The sequence below is a fragment of the Lipotes vexillifer genome, unplaced genomic scaffold, assembly GCF_000442215.2.
Source record: "Lipotes vexillifer unplaced genomic scaffold, Lipotes_vexillifer_v1.1 scaffold440, whole genome shotgun sequence".
Lineage (NCBI taxonomy): Eukaryota > Metazoa > Chordata > Mammalia > Artiodactyla > Lipotidae > Lipotes > Lipotes vexillifer.
Window position 1 is genome coordinate 3,079,878 of NW_006778543.1, and position 15,959 is coordinate 3,095,836.

Here is a 15,959-nt window from a genome sequence, read left to right on the forward strand (position 1 = left end):
TCTTTCCCTCTTAGGTTCTATGATTTGTATGACGCTGATCCCACCCTTTATCCTGACTCCAGGGGAGTTATGTACCTGTCAGGTCATTGAGACCCAGTTCCAGATCATGTATTGGCACTTTTAAGAAGGAGGTACCAGGACTTCCCCTTCAGTCCAGTGGGTAAGACTTCGCCTCCCAATGCAGGGGGTGTGGGTTCAATCACTGGTCCGGGAGCTAAGATCCCACATGCCTCACTGCCAAAAAGCCAAAACATAAAATAGAAGCAATATTGTAACAAATTCAATAAAAAGTTTAAAATGGTCCACGTCAAAAAATCTTAAAAAAAAAAAAAAAAAAAGAAGGAGGTACCATCTTTCCTTTAGCATTATGTGCATAATATACTTCAGTAAGGAGCACACTAACAATACAGCAAGGGTAGATGTGTTGGAGAATAGTCGTTTAGCACATCTCGAGGGAGACTTCATTGAAGATGTGCATTTAAGTGAGATCTTAAGAAATAAGTAGCAATTTAACAGAAAAGAGTAGAAAGGGCACTACTTACAAAGGGACATGGACCTAAACACCTTCCATCTGAAGTGTGTACAGAGGGAAAAGTGAGAGCCTAGATCTGTATGAAAGACATCATCATAACACAAAGATTTGGTTGGTTCAGCTCAGGATGACTGCTTGGCTAACAGCATGTATTCCCAGCAAAAAGTAAAGTACGTAAGTGAGTAAGTAATAATAATAATAATAGTTCCCTTGAGTCGCATTTTCTTTGCTCCTAATGCAAAAGTTTCAGTGCAAAACACTGGAATTGAGGGTCACATCTGATTCTACTGCACTTACCAGAGAAAGTATGCAGAGGGTAGCGGAAAGCACGTGCTTTTCAAAATCTGTAGGAAAGATCTGGCTCTAAAGACTTTTGAAATGGAAAAATTAACTTCCATTTCTGGTTAGGATGTAGAAAGTTGCAAAAGATTGTCACACTCATCTTTGCAATGAGCACAAGTCCAATAAGGTACAATATCATGGTAATTTAAAGCCTGACAGAGAGGTGAAGATGCAAAGAAAGCTAAATGAACTAAATCTTAGGAAGAGATAATCCGTTCCTAGAAGAAGAGTATCCCATGGCTGCTTTCATTCTAGCAACACCAGAACGTTATTCCATCAGAGAGTGGGGTAAGGAGAAACCAGGTGTGCTACTCATAAACTTTTGGTGGCCATGTGTGGGCTGGTATGAGGGGTTCAAACTCCTAGGTGACCCAGTCACATGTTGATTTGTGCCCATCTACCAGTTCTTTACCATGAGATCCTCACCAGTTGTATGTAGCAGGAAACTGAATGCTGAATACAGAACAGAAGGATTGAGAGAATCCCCTTAAGGCACACTGGATCTTCACTGGGTAGAAGGTAGTGGCCCACCAATACCTAAGGGAAGGGCAGGAACGCCGAGAGGATCCCTTCCATCCTGAGATGTAGAGAACCATAACAGTGCAAGGCAGTGGCCCACTGAAGGTAGGAGGGAAAAGCAGGGAAGCTGAGAGAGATCCCTCCTGAAGTACACAGAGAGCCCCCTTCAAGATCCACTGAACCTCCACTGAGCGCATGGCAGTGGCCAACCAAAGGCTAGAGGCGGGACAAGAAAGTTAAGAAAAATCTCCCTCAGGTTCATGGGACCCCCACCAAGCGCAAGGCAACTCCGCAGATCCTTGCATAGACATAAGGTAAGTGATGTTTAATATAATATGTTAGTTTTCTTACTGCCTTATAACTTGGCTTTCAGAGAATCACCTTACTGTACAGTATGCTTCTCTCTCAAAATTGGAGAAACTATGTATCAGCCTATCATCACAGGTAAGTGTTTTTCTTTTTTTTTAAAGTATGTATATATATATACACACACACACACACACACACACACACGTGCTTCAATACAAGTGTTGCACATATGTTCTACATGGATACTTAGGCAGTGATGTTGAAGATGATGGTGCAGAAATACCTCATACAGTTCTTGCCGAACAGTTGTTAGATTTTTCACAAGAAGACATCCACACACACACAAACAAATACGTTTATTAACTGTATGGTATGATCATTATTTGCTACTCATGAAGTTGAAGTGGGTCATCGTAAAGGTCTTCATCCTTGTCTCTTCACCCTGGGCGGGCTGAGGAGAAGCAGGAAGAGGAGGGGTTGGTCTTGCTGTCTCAGTGGTGGCAGAGGTGAAGGAGATTCAGGAGCAGACGGGGAGAAAGGAGAGGCAGGCACACTCGGTGTAACTCTATGGAAATACGTCCTAATTTCTGTCTGACTTTTTTACTTTTTCATTTGACTAAAAATATCTCTATATGATACCAGTCCCTCTTCCACCATCTGATTTCATTTCAGTGCTGTATCATGGGAGGGTCCGTGTCATAAAAGAAGTCTTGAATAACCAGAACCCTTCTGCCGGATTGTCTAAATGGCCATTTGTCTCCTCGCGTCCTCATCATCTGGCACTGGTTCAGAAGTGCCCATCTCCACCAAGTTGACTTCTGTTCCTTCCTCTGGTGTGGTGTCTGTTAGCTCTTGAATTTCTCCAAGATCTGTATCTTGAAACCCTTTACACACCCCCGACCCCCCTTTGCCACATCTACAATCTCTTTCCTGATTTCCTCCACTGGCTCTGTTGTAAATTCTGTGAAGTCATGCGCAACATCTGGACACAGTTTTCTCCGGCAGGAATTTATTATTTCAGGTTTGATGGCTTTCACAGTTTTTTCTATAGTAACTATGGCATCTTCAATGGTGTAAACCTTCCAGACCTGCATGATGTTCTCCCTATCACGGTTCTCTTTCATAATGTTGACCATCCTTTCCATAGAGTACTGTGTGAAATGAGCCTCAAAGCTCCTTATGAGCCCCGATCTAGAGGCTGAATTAGAGATCTAGTGTTTGGGGGCAAAGTAGGCCACTTCGACATCTTCGGTGTTGAACTCATGGGGTTCTGGGTGGCCAGTTGCATTGTCCAGTATTAAAAGAACTTTAAAAGTCAATCTGTTACTGGCAAGCTACTTCCTGACTTCAGGGACAAACATCGATGAAACCAACCCAGAAAAATTTTCTCGTCCAGGCCTTCTTGTACAACCAAAAGAGTGACAGCTGGTGTTTACCTTTTCCCTTTAAGGCTTGGGGTTTAGCAGCTTTATAAGTAAGGGCAGTCCTGATTATAAACACAACTGCATTTGCACAAAACACTAGACTTCTCTTATTTCTTCCTGTCTTCAATCCTGGTGCTCACTTCTCTTCCTTACTAATCAATGTCCTTTGTGGCATTTTTTTAGGAACAGGGCACTTTCGTCTGCATTAAAAACCTGTTCAGGCAGACATCCTTTCCTCACTGATTTTCTTCATGGCATCAGCGAACTGGTCTGCTGCCTCGCTGTTGGCAGAAGCTGCTTCTCCTGTGTTGATCTTTTTTTTTTTAAGCCAAACCTCTTTCTAAAACCATCCTTTGCTGGCGTTAAATTCTCCAGCTTCAGATCCTTCGCCTTCCATTTTGACTTTATTTTCTAAAAAGAATAAACAGAGACAAGAGAATAGGGACGGGACCTGCACCAGTGGGAGGGAGCCGTGAAGGAGGAAAGGTTTCCACACACTAGGAAGCCCCTTCGCGGGCGGAGACTGCGCGTGGTGAAGGGGGGAAGCTTCGGAGCCACAGAGGAGAGCGCAGCAACAGGGGTGTGGAGGGCAAAGCGGAGAGATTCCTGCTCGGAGGATCAGTGCCGACCGGCACTCACCAGCCCGAGAGGCTCGTCTGCTCACCCGCCGGGGCGGGCGGGGGCTGGGAGCAGACGCTTGGGCTTCAGTCGGATCCCAGGGAGAGGACTGGGGTTGGCGGCGTGAACACAGCCTGAAGGGGGCTAGTGCACCACAGCTAGCCGAGAGGGCATCTGGGGAAAAGTCTGGACCTGTCGAAGAGGCAAGAGACCATTGTTTCAGGGTGTGCGAGGGGAGGGGATTCCGAGCACCGCCTAAACGAGCTCCAGAGATGGGCACAAGCTGTGGCTATCAGCGTGGACACCAGAGACGGGCATGAAATGCTAAGGCTGCTGCTGCAGCCACCAAGAATCCTGTGTGAGAGCACAGGTCACTATCCACAGCTCCCCTCCTGGGAGCCTGTGCAGCCCGCCACTGCTGGTCCCATGATCCAGGGACAACTTCCCCGGGATAACACACAGCCCGCCTCAGGCTGTTGCAAAGTCATACCGGCCTGTGCCGCCGCAGGCTTGCCCCACATTCCGTACCCCTCCCGACCCCGGCCTGAGTGAGCCAGAGCCCCCTAATCAGCCGCTGTTTTACCCCCTCCTGTCTGTGTGGGAACAGACGCCCTCAGGTGACCTACACGCAGAGGCGCGTCCAAATCCAAAGCTGCCTGGAGCTGCGTGAGCAAAGAAGAGAAAGGGAAATTTCTCCCAGCAGTCTCAGGAGCAGTGGATTAAATCTCCACGATGAACTTGATGTACCCTGCATCTGTGGAATACCTGAATACACAACGAATCATCCCAAAATTGAGGTGGTGGACTTTGAGAGCAACTGTAGACTTAGGGTTTGCTTTCTACATATAATTTGTTTCTGGTTTTATGTTTATCTTAGTTTAGCATTTAGAGTTTATTACCACTGGTAGATTTGTTTATTGATTTGGTTGCTCTCTTCCTTTATATATATATATATATATATATAGTCCTTTTTCTCTTTTTGTGAGTGTGTATGTGAATGCCCCTTTGTGTGATTTTTGTCTCTTTAGCTTTGCTTTTACCATTTGTCCTAGGGTTCTGTCTGTCTGGTTTTTTTAGTATAGTTTTTAGCACTTGTTATCATTGGTGGATTTGTTTTTGGTTTGGTTGCTGTCTTCTTTTTCTTTCTTTCTTCTTTCTTTCTTTTTATTACTTTTTTATTTTTTTAAATTTTTATTATTTTTTATTTTTATTTTTATTTTTTTTGCGATACACGGGCCTCTCACTGTTGTGGCCTCTCCCGTTGTGGAGCACAGGCTCCGGACACGCAGGCTTGGCGGCCATGGCTCATGGGCACAGCCACTCCGCGGCATGTGGGATCCTCCCAGACTGGGGCACGAACCCGTGTCCCCTGCATCAGCAGGCGGACTCTCAACCACTGAGCCACCAGGGAAGCCCTTTTTTTTATTTTTAATAATTCTTTTTGTTTTAATTTCTTTCTTTCTTTCTTTCTTTCTTTCTTTCTTTCTTTCTTTCTTTCTTTCTTTTCTCTTTCTTTCTTTCTTCCTTCCTTCCTTTCTTTCTTTCTTTCATTCTTTTCTTTCTTTTCTTTCTTTCTCCCTTTCTCTCTTTCTCCCTTTCTCTATTTCTCTCTTTTTTTCTCACTTTTCTTCTGAGCCATGTGGATGACAGGGTCTTAGTGCTCTGGCCGGTGGTCAGGCCTGTGCCTCTGAGGTAGGAGAGCAGAGTTCAGAACATTGGTCCACCAGAGACCTCCCAGCTCCACAGAATATCAAATGGTGAAAGCTCTGCCAGAGATCTCCATCTCAATGCTAAGACCCAGCTCAACTCAATGACCAGCAAGCTACAGTGCAGGACACCCTATGCCAAACGACTAGCAAGACAAGAACACAACCCCAACCATTAGCACAGAGGCTGCCTAAAATCATAATAAGGTCCAAGACACCCCAAAACACACCACCAGACATGGACCTGCCCACCAGAAAGACAAGATCCAGCCTCATCCACCAGAAGGCACCAGTCCCCTCCACCAGAAGGCCTACACAACCCACTGAACCAACCTTAGCCACTGGGGACAGACACCAAAAACAATGCAAACTACAAACCTGCAGCCTGCAAAAAGGAGACCCCAAACACAGGACGTTAAGCAAAATGAGAAGACAGAGAAACACTCAGCAGATGAAGGAGCAAGGTGAAAACCCATCAGACCAAACAAATGAAGAGGATATAGGTAGCCTACCTGAAAAAGAATTCAGAGTAATGATACTTAAGATGATCCAAAATCTTGGAAAGAGAATGGAGAAAATACAAGAAACGTTTAACAAGGACCTAGAAGAACTAAAGAGCAAACAAACAATGATGAACAGCACAATAAATGAAATTAAAAATTTTCTAGAAGGAATCAATAGCAGAATAACTGAAGCAGAAGAATGGATAAATGACCTGGAGGATAACATGGTGGAAATAACTACCGCGGAGAAGAATAAAGAAAAAAATGAACTGAGGACAGTCTCAGAGACCTCTGGGACAACATTAAATGCACCAACATTCGAATTATAGGGGTCCCTGAAGAAGAGAAAAAGAAAGGGACTGAAAAAATATTTGAAGAGATCATAGTCGAAAACTTCTCTAATATGGGAAAGGAAATAGTCAGTCAAGTCTGGGAAGCACAGAGAGTCCCATACAGGATAAATCAAAGGAGAAACATGCCAAGACACATATTAATCAAACTATCAAAAATTAAATACAAAGAAAAAATATTAAAAGCAACAAGGGAAAAACAACAAATAACATACAAGGGAATCCCCGTAAGGTTAACAGCTGATTTTTCTGCAGAAACTCTGCAAGCCAGAAGGGAGTGGCTGGACATATTTAAAGTGATGAAACGGAAAAACCTACAACCAAGATGACTCTACCCAGCAAGGATCTCATTCAGATTCGACAGAGAAATTAAAACATTTACAGACAAACAAAAGCTAAGAGAATTCAGCGCTACCAAACCAGCATATAACAAATGCTAAAGGAACTTCTCTAGGCAGGAGATACAAGAGAAGGAAAAGACCTACCTACAATAACAACCCAAAACAATTAGGAAAATGGTAATGGGAACATACATATCGATAACTACCTTAAATGTAAATGAATTAAATGCTACAACCAAAACACATAGACTGGCTGAATGGATACAAAATCAAGATCTGTATATATGCTGTCTACAAGAGACCCACTTCAGACCTAGGGAAACATACAGACTGAAAGTGAGGGGATGGAAAAAGACATTCCATGCAAGTCAAAAGAAAACTGGAGTAGCAATTCTCATATGAGGCAAAATAGGCTTTAAAGTAAAGAGGACTACAAGAGACAAAGAAGGACACTACATAATGGTCAAGGGATCAATCCAAGAAGAAGATATAACAATTGTAAATATTTATGCAGCCAACATAGGAGGACCTCAATACATAAGGCAAATGCTAACAGCCATAAAGGGGAAATCAACAGTAACACAATCATAGTAGGGGATTTAACACCCCACTTTCACCAGTGGACAGATCATCCGAAATGAAAATAAATACGGAAACACAAGCTTTAAATGATACATTAAACAAGATGGACTAAACTGATATATATAGGACATTCCATCCAAAAACAATAGAATACACTTTCTTCTCAAGTGCTCATGGAACATTCTTCAGGATAGATCATATCTTGGGTCTCAAATGAAGCCTCGGTAAATTTGAGAAAATTGAAATCATATCAACTTTCTTTTCTGACCACAACGCTATGAGACTAGATATCAAATGCAGGGAAAAATCTGTAAAAAATGTCAACACATGGAGGCTAAACAATACAGTACTAACTAACCAAGAGATCACTGAAGAAATCAAAGAGGAAATCAAGAAATACCTAGAAACAAATGACAATGAAAACATGACAACCCAAAACCAATGGGGTGCAGCAAAAGCAGTTCTGAGAGGGAAGTTTATAACAATACAATCCTACCTCAAGAAACAAGAAACATCTCAAATAAACAACCTAACCTTACACCTAAAGCAGTTAGAGAAAGAAGAACAAAACACCCCAAAGTTAGCAGAAGGAAAGAAATCATGAAGATCAGATCAGAAATCAATGAAAAAGAAATGAAGGAAACAGTAGCAAGGAACAATAAAACTAAAAGCTGGTTCTTTGAGAAGATAAAAAAGATTGATGAACCATTAGCCAGACTCATCAAGAAAAAAAGAGAGAATACTCAAGGCAATAGAATTAGAAATGAAAAAGAAGAAGTAACAACTGACACTGCAGAAGTACAAAGGATCATGAGAGATTACTACAAGCAACTCTATGCCGATAAAATGGACAACCTGGAAGACATGAACAAATTCTTAGAAAAGCAAAACCTTCTGAGACTGAACTAGGAAGAAATAGAAAATATAAACAGACCAATCACAAGCACTGAAATTGAGACTGTGATTAAAAATCTTCCAACAAACCAAAGCCCAGGACCAGATGGCTTCACAGGCGAATTCTGTCAAACACTTAGAGAAGAGCTAACACCTATCCTTCTCAAACTCCTCCAAAATATAGCAGAGGGAGGAACACTCCCAAACTCATTCTACGAGGCCACCATCACCTTGATACCAAAACCAGACAAAGATGCCACAAAAAAAGAAAACAACAGGCCAATATGGCTGGTGAACATAGATGCAAAAATCCTCAACAAAATACTAGCAAACAGAATCCAACAGCACATTAAAATGATCACACACCATGATCAAGTGGGGTTTATCTGCCAGGAATGCAAGGATTCTTCAGTATATGCAAATCAATCAATGTGATACACCATATTAACAAACTGAAGGAGAAAAACCATATGATCATTCAATAGATGCAGAAAAAGCTTTTACATCTGTGATAAAAACACATTTATGATAAAAACCCTCCAGAAAGTAGGCATAGAGGGAACTTACCTCAGCTTAATGAAGGGCATATATGACAAACCCACAGCCAACATCATTCTCCATGGTGAAATACTGAAACCATTTCCTCTAAGATAGGAACAAGACAAAGTTGTCCACTCTCACCACTGTTATTCAACATAGTCTTGAAAGTTTTATCCACAGCAATCAGAGAAGAAAAAGAAATAAAAGCAATCCAAATCAGAAAAGAAGAATTAAAGCTGTCACTGTTTGCAGATGACATGATACTATACATAGAGAATCCTAGAGATGCCACCACAAAGCTACTAGAGCTTACCAATGAATTTGGTAAAGTAGTAGGATGCAAAATTAATGCACAGAAATCCCTTGCATTCCTGTACACTAATGATGAAAAATCTGAAAGAGAAATTAAGGAAACACTCCCATTTACCACTGCAACAAAAAGAATAAAATACCTAGGAGTAAACCTACCTAAGGAGACAAAAGACCTAATGCAGAAAACTATAAGACACTGATGAAAGAAATTAAAGATGATACAAACAGATGGAGAGATATACCATGTTCTTGGATTGGAAGAATCAACACTGTGAAAATGAGCCTACTACCCAAAGCAATCTACAGATTCAGTGCAATCCCTATCAAACTACCACTGGCATTTTTCACAGAACTAGAACAAAAAAATTCACAATTTGTATGGAAACACAAAAGACCCAGAATGGCCAAAGCAATCTCGAGAAAGAAAAACAGAGCTGGAGGAATCAGGCTCTGGGGCTTTGGGCTATACTACAAAGCTACAGTAATCAAGACACTATGGTACTGGCACAAAAACAGAACGATAGATCAATGGAACAGGATAGAAAGCCCAGAGGTAAACCCACACACATATGGTCACCTTATTTTTGATAAATGAAACAAGAATATACAATGGAGAAAAGAGAGCCTCTTCAATAAGTGGTGCTGGGAAAACTGGACAACTACATGTAAAAGAATGAAATTTGAACACTCCCTAACACCATACACAAAAATAAACTCAAAATGGATTCAAGACCTAAATGTAAGGCCAGACACTATAAAACTCTTAGAGGAAAACCTAGGCAGAACACTCTATGACATAAATCACAGCAAGATACTTTTTGACCCACCTCCTAGTGAAATGGAAATAAAAACAAAAATAAACAAATGGGACCTAAAGAAACTTAAAAGCTTTTGCACAGCAAAGGAAAACATAAACAAGATGAAAAGACAACCCTCAGAATGGGAGAAAATATTTGCAAATGAAGCAATTGACAAAGGATTAATCTCCAAAATTTAGAAGCAACTCATGCAGCTCAATATCAAAAAAACAAACAACCCAATCGAAAAATAGGCAGAAGAGCTAAATAGACATTTCTCCAAAGAAGACATACAGATTGCCAATAAACACATGAAAAGATGCTCAACATCACTAATCATTAGAGAAATGCAAATCAAAACTACAATAAGGTATCACCTCACACCAGTCAGATTGACCATCATCAAAACATCTACAAACAATAAATGCTGGAGAGGGTGTGGAGAAAAGGGAAGCCTTTTGCACTGTTGGTGGGAATGTAAATTGATACTGCCACTATGGAGAACAGTATGGAGGTTCCTTAAAAAACTAAAAATAGAATTACCATACGACCCTGCAATCCCACTACTGGGCATATACCCTGAGAAAACCATAATTCAAAAAGAGTCATGTACCACAATGTTCATTGCAGCTCTGTTTACAATAGCCAGGACATGGAAGCAACCTAAGTGTCCATCGACAGGTGAATGGATAAAGAAGATGTGGCAGATACATACATTGGAATATTACTCAACCATAAAAAGAGACGAAATTGAGTTATTTGTAGTGAGGTGGATGGACCTAGAGTCTGTCATACAGAGTGAAGTAAATCAGAAAGTGAAAATCAAATACCATATGCTAACACATATATATGGAATAAAGAAAAAAGATTTTGAAGAACCTAGGGGCAGGACAGGAATAAAGATGCAGATGGAGAGAATGGACTTGAGGACATGGGGAGTGGGAAGGGTAAGCTGGGACGAAGTGAGAGAGTGGCATGGACATATATACACTACCAAACGTAAAATAGATAGCTAGTGGGAAGCAGCCACATAGCACAGGGAGATCAGCTCGGTGCTTTGTGACCACCTAGAGGGGTGGGATAGAGAGGGTGGGAGGGAGACTCAAGAGGGAGGAGATATGGGGATATATGTATATGTGTAGCTGATTCACTGTGTTATGAAACAGAAACTAACACATCATTGTAAAGCAATTATGCTCCAATAAAGATGTTAAAAAAATTTTAAAAAGAAAAGATCGGAGACTGTCTTTTGATCTTGGCTTTAGAATAAGCAAAAATTTCTGGGGATTAAAAAAATTACTAATTATAAAAAAAAATTGGTCTTCATCAAAATTGGGAGTTTGTGTTCATGAAAAGACACCATTAGGAAAATATTTCTGTCAAGTTTGAAATAGGCAAAACTAATATACGGTGATAAGAATAGTGGTTGCCTCTGGGTTGGGGAAGAGGTGAGAAGTATCTAGAAGCATTGTGAGGAAACTCCCTGGGGTAATGGAAATCTTTCTATACCTTGATTTGGGAGGTGGGTATATCAGTGTGTATACTTTTCAAAAGCCAAGGAACTGTATACCTAATATTTGTGAATTTTATTGTATGTTATTTATACCTCAGTTTTTAAAAAATGTTAAGTATATGCAAATTCACTAACAATAAGAGAAATACAGTTTTGAAATAGTTTTGAAAATAGTTAAAATAACATGCAAAGATTCCAACCCTGTCTAATGGGGACCTCAAATATTAGCCAATAAGAAGACAAAGCAGCACCTTTACAAAAAGTAGAGTGAGTGCACCATAGTAAGACATTTGGGACTTGGAAATGTAGGTTTTATCCTACTATGGGATAAGAAGGCAATTGTTTTCAACTATTTTGGGTCTCAGATGCCTTTGATATTCCATCAAAGTTATGATCTCTTGCATATATATATATATATATATATATATATATGCTATATGCACACAATATTTGATGTACTATAAAAGTGTTTCATGGAGGTGGGAGTTTCATGGATTCCCTGGAGGCTATCCATGGACTCCTGGGATTCCACTGATACCAGGATGAGAAATGTTTTTCTAAATCCTCAAAGCCATAGAAATTTAAGCACCAAGAACCTACCTTTTACTACTAAATAAGATGGTCTTGTTTCTTAATAGTATTTTTCTATAACAGCTTTAGATTTATAAAAGAAAAAAGGGAGGTTAGTAAGGAGAGTTCCCATACATTCCAAATCCAGTTAACACCTTCCATTAGTATGAAACCAACATTGATACATTACCACATTACCATTAACGAAAACCCATACATTACAGATTTCTTTATTTTTTACCTAGTGTTCCTTTTTTACCCTAGGATCACATCCAGGACACCACATTACATTTAGTTGTCGTGTTTCCTGAGGCTCCTCTTGGCTGTTACTATTTCTGAGACTTTTCTGTTTTCGATGAAGATGGTCACGTTTATTTTTTTTTAATTTTTAAAAAATTTTTAATTAAGATGGTCATGTTTCTTAAGTGGTCTTTCCAAATATTGGATTACAGTTTTGTAAGAACATTTCATCTTCCAGTTTATACAACATTTCCACTAACTATAGTATGTCAAATCCCACCAAACCTTCTGCTACTGTTTGCTATCCAAATTGGTGGGAGTGCCAGTGCCTGATGAAAATTATCAATTTCCTGTGGTCCTAAAATGGGGTTGAATTCATTGGCCTGGGGAATTTAGTGGGAAAATGAACCCACCTCTAAATCCAGGCCGCTCTGTGTCAAGGGATCAATCAGTGTGTAGACATTACCAAGAATATGATTCATGCCATGAACCACTTGGTAGAAATAATTGCCTGCATGCTCATGGTGTGTAAAACTGCTCCTGAAGATGGGAAGAGAGATCAGGGCTACAGGATAGTAGACATTTGTATTTTTGGTAGATGTGGAAAAAAATATGTGTTTTTCTTCATGGTCCCAAACCATGGGCCTAGCTCTATCTTAGACTATCTATGAATGGATGTAATCTGACCTAGTTTTTCCAATAAATGAGTATGTATTCCACCCCCTGCCTTAGGTAAGGAAGAGAACATTCCAATTTTTCACTGAATATTATATCTACGACCTATGTAGATTTTTTTTTGAAGAAAAAATCTCTTTAAGCTAAGCACATTTCAGAAGCATTACACCCTAGTTTCTTCTTTTTGCTTCCTAACTCCTTATTTATAGCTTCAAGATATTGGCAGAAACAAATTCCTTCAGCTATTTTTTGCATAACATTGTCTCAATACTTTATTTTGAGGCCCCTTTTTTTCCTCACCCATCTACTTATAGTGTCTATAAAAATACAGCCTCAAGCTGCTTAAACTCAGTGACTCTGCACTATATGCCCGAATCTTTAATTACAATAACAACTGTCCTCATGTTATTTAGGTGAACACCTTAGAAATGGATGCTTAAAACTACTCCCAGGTTGGTCACTGAAAAGCTGAGTACCCTTTGCTAATTAGCATGGGTCACAGGTCACTCAGGAGGATAACTCCATTGCATTACTCAAGGTGGGTCATGGCTCTTGCATGAAAATTATTCAATTATGTTTACTATATTGTAATCTTCAAGAGTAAGGCCACATCCTTAGGTGGAGTTAGGACCTCACTTGAGGGGTGAGGTCACTTACGATGTGACTAAGTGAAAGGAAGCAGAAAATGGAAGCATGTGGTTGAGTCCTAGGTAGGTAAAAGTGGAGGTCTAGCCCTCGTAGACCTGACCAGTGGCTCTTAAACTTATCTGCCTATCAGCACTAATAAAGGAGATTTTAAAATATACATGGATTTCTAAGCCCATGTCCAGAGTCTGATTCAGTAAGCATGGGGTGAGTCCTATCATCTGAATATTTTAAAATATGATCAGACATTTCTGATGCACGTTCATATTTAGTATTACTTCTTATACCAGTGTCCATAATCCTTTTGCAACATTGATGCCTTTCAGAATCTGATGAAAGCTATGGGCCAATTTCTTAGAGAAATGCATATATATCCCCCCCCCAAAATGTACTGATATCTAAATAATATGTCTGATAACATCTCTCTGCTGCCTGCAAGCATTCAATGATTCTCGAATACCTGATTGAGGTGAGACTCCTTTACATGGCTTCTAGGTCTCCCAAGACCCCCTTACCCCTGAAGCCTGTTGTGTCCTTTCAAGTTTCCTCTTTTTTTTTTTTTAAAGCAAAGTGAACTGTTTATAGCTACATTATTCACATGTTTTGCTGTATTTAACCTCTTTACCTTCGCTCATGCTGTGCCTGTTGACTGGGATCCTATTCTCTTTCCTTCGCCAACCTATGTCAGGTGATTATTCATTGATGTTTTAAGATGCAACTCAGCCAATCCTTCCTCCAGAATTTCTGATCCATTCTCCCTAGTCCCGTTCCCAAAGTGTATTGGGTCCTCTTCACCTGTTCTATCATAGCATCCTGTGCATATTTCTTTCTTAGCACATACCATGCTAGGCTAGACTTTTCTGTTTAGGTACCTGTCTGGCACAAGATGGGGAGATAAGTGAGAGCAGGGAGGGTGTCTTTGTCATTTTGTCAACTAGTCATTAGATAGTGCCGACCCAGAGTTAGCAGTCAATGAATGTTTGTTGACTGAATATCTGGGAAGAATTTGGAAGACTTGGGAAGATAAATTCAGGTAGGAGTAGTTAAAAATGCCCTTAATAACATGGAAGCAGAGTAGGTAGTTGGAAGCACTTTTTTGGTGAGGATCCTGTGTTAATGTTAACTGAACTTTTGAAAGCAGAGGGAACACTGTGTCTTGCCAATCAGAATACCTAATCTCATGCTTCTTTCACTTTTCTTCTGTTGTCCCCCAACTTCAGTAAAATCATTTCTAATCATACTGGCCCTTGTTTCTACTGTGCTGTGAGAAATCAAAGGCAGAATCTACAACTAGGGCAAAAGGTTAAAATGGATATTCTCCACCCTCCCACACTCCCCACATGGAAGGTCTCCTTTCTGTGCTAGTCTTGGGAGAGCTGATGTTTTGTTTTGTGTTTTGATTTCCATTAAAGGGGGCATGCATATCTCTACTAGTCATTCATTTATTCACACTCATTCATTCAAAAATTATTTGTGAGGTGTCCATTAGCACTAACCCTTGACTAACTTAAGTCTTACCCTCTTCTAGAAAAAGCCCTTAAGCTACAAAAGTTAATTTAAAAATCATCAGAAAGTTCTTTCCCATCTACCAAACCACTAGTACACACACATACACACACACATTAACCGGATCTGGCTGCAGGAGGTGTCACTAAGGAAAGACTTTCTTCTCTGAGGCCCTGATGCTTTTCTGTTAATATAGAAGAGCTCTGAGGCTGCATCTGACATCAATCTTGGCAAGCCTAGCACTCAGGGAAGAATGCTAACAGGTGAAGCAGGAAGCTGAGGTTCTTTTGCCTCTTCTGTTTTTTACAGTTACTTTCCTTTTCATACCACCAGATGGGTAGTGGTTCATCAGCTGATATATTTAGCAACCTAGAACAAAAATTACTGTACTCTGGAGAGAGGAAGGGGTGAGTATGGATGGTATTTTTTTAACTCAATTCATTATTATTAGAGAGGTTAGATTTTTTTCTGTTTTGGTAGTTATGCAAAGCAGCAACCTTAAAACCATGCAGTGAATTATGAATCAGAGTATAAGAGCACAAAGCAGTCTTCTAGGTAAGTCTGGGACACGTTTCATTGTTTTCTACCTCCATGGGTGGGACGTGAAGGACACTGATGGTGGCTTATACCCTCATCCTGCTCTCACTACCATGGTGAGCTATGAAGGTATCTCTATCTTAACTTAAGGCTGGGGACTAGATGTCTCCTAGCCAGGTATTTGTTTGGGGAGGTCAGAAGAAGCATAGACAGTGTCCATATCATGCACAAGGGACATCATGGTCTTGGTGGACCAGAGATATTGTGGTCCATGTCACAGCTGGAGAGTGGGTAAAAGCACAAGAAGATTCCATATTATGAAAATATGTCAGAAGGTAGGAGAATAGGATAATCAGGAATGTAACATACAGTGGTATGAGTGGTGAACCAGGACACTTCATACAAATAAAAGTCTATGGACTTCCCTTCTGTCTATGGTGGTCCAGCTGGTAGTGGCCCAAACCTACCATCAAGACAACTAGAAAAGCACAAAAAATCTGTTTC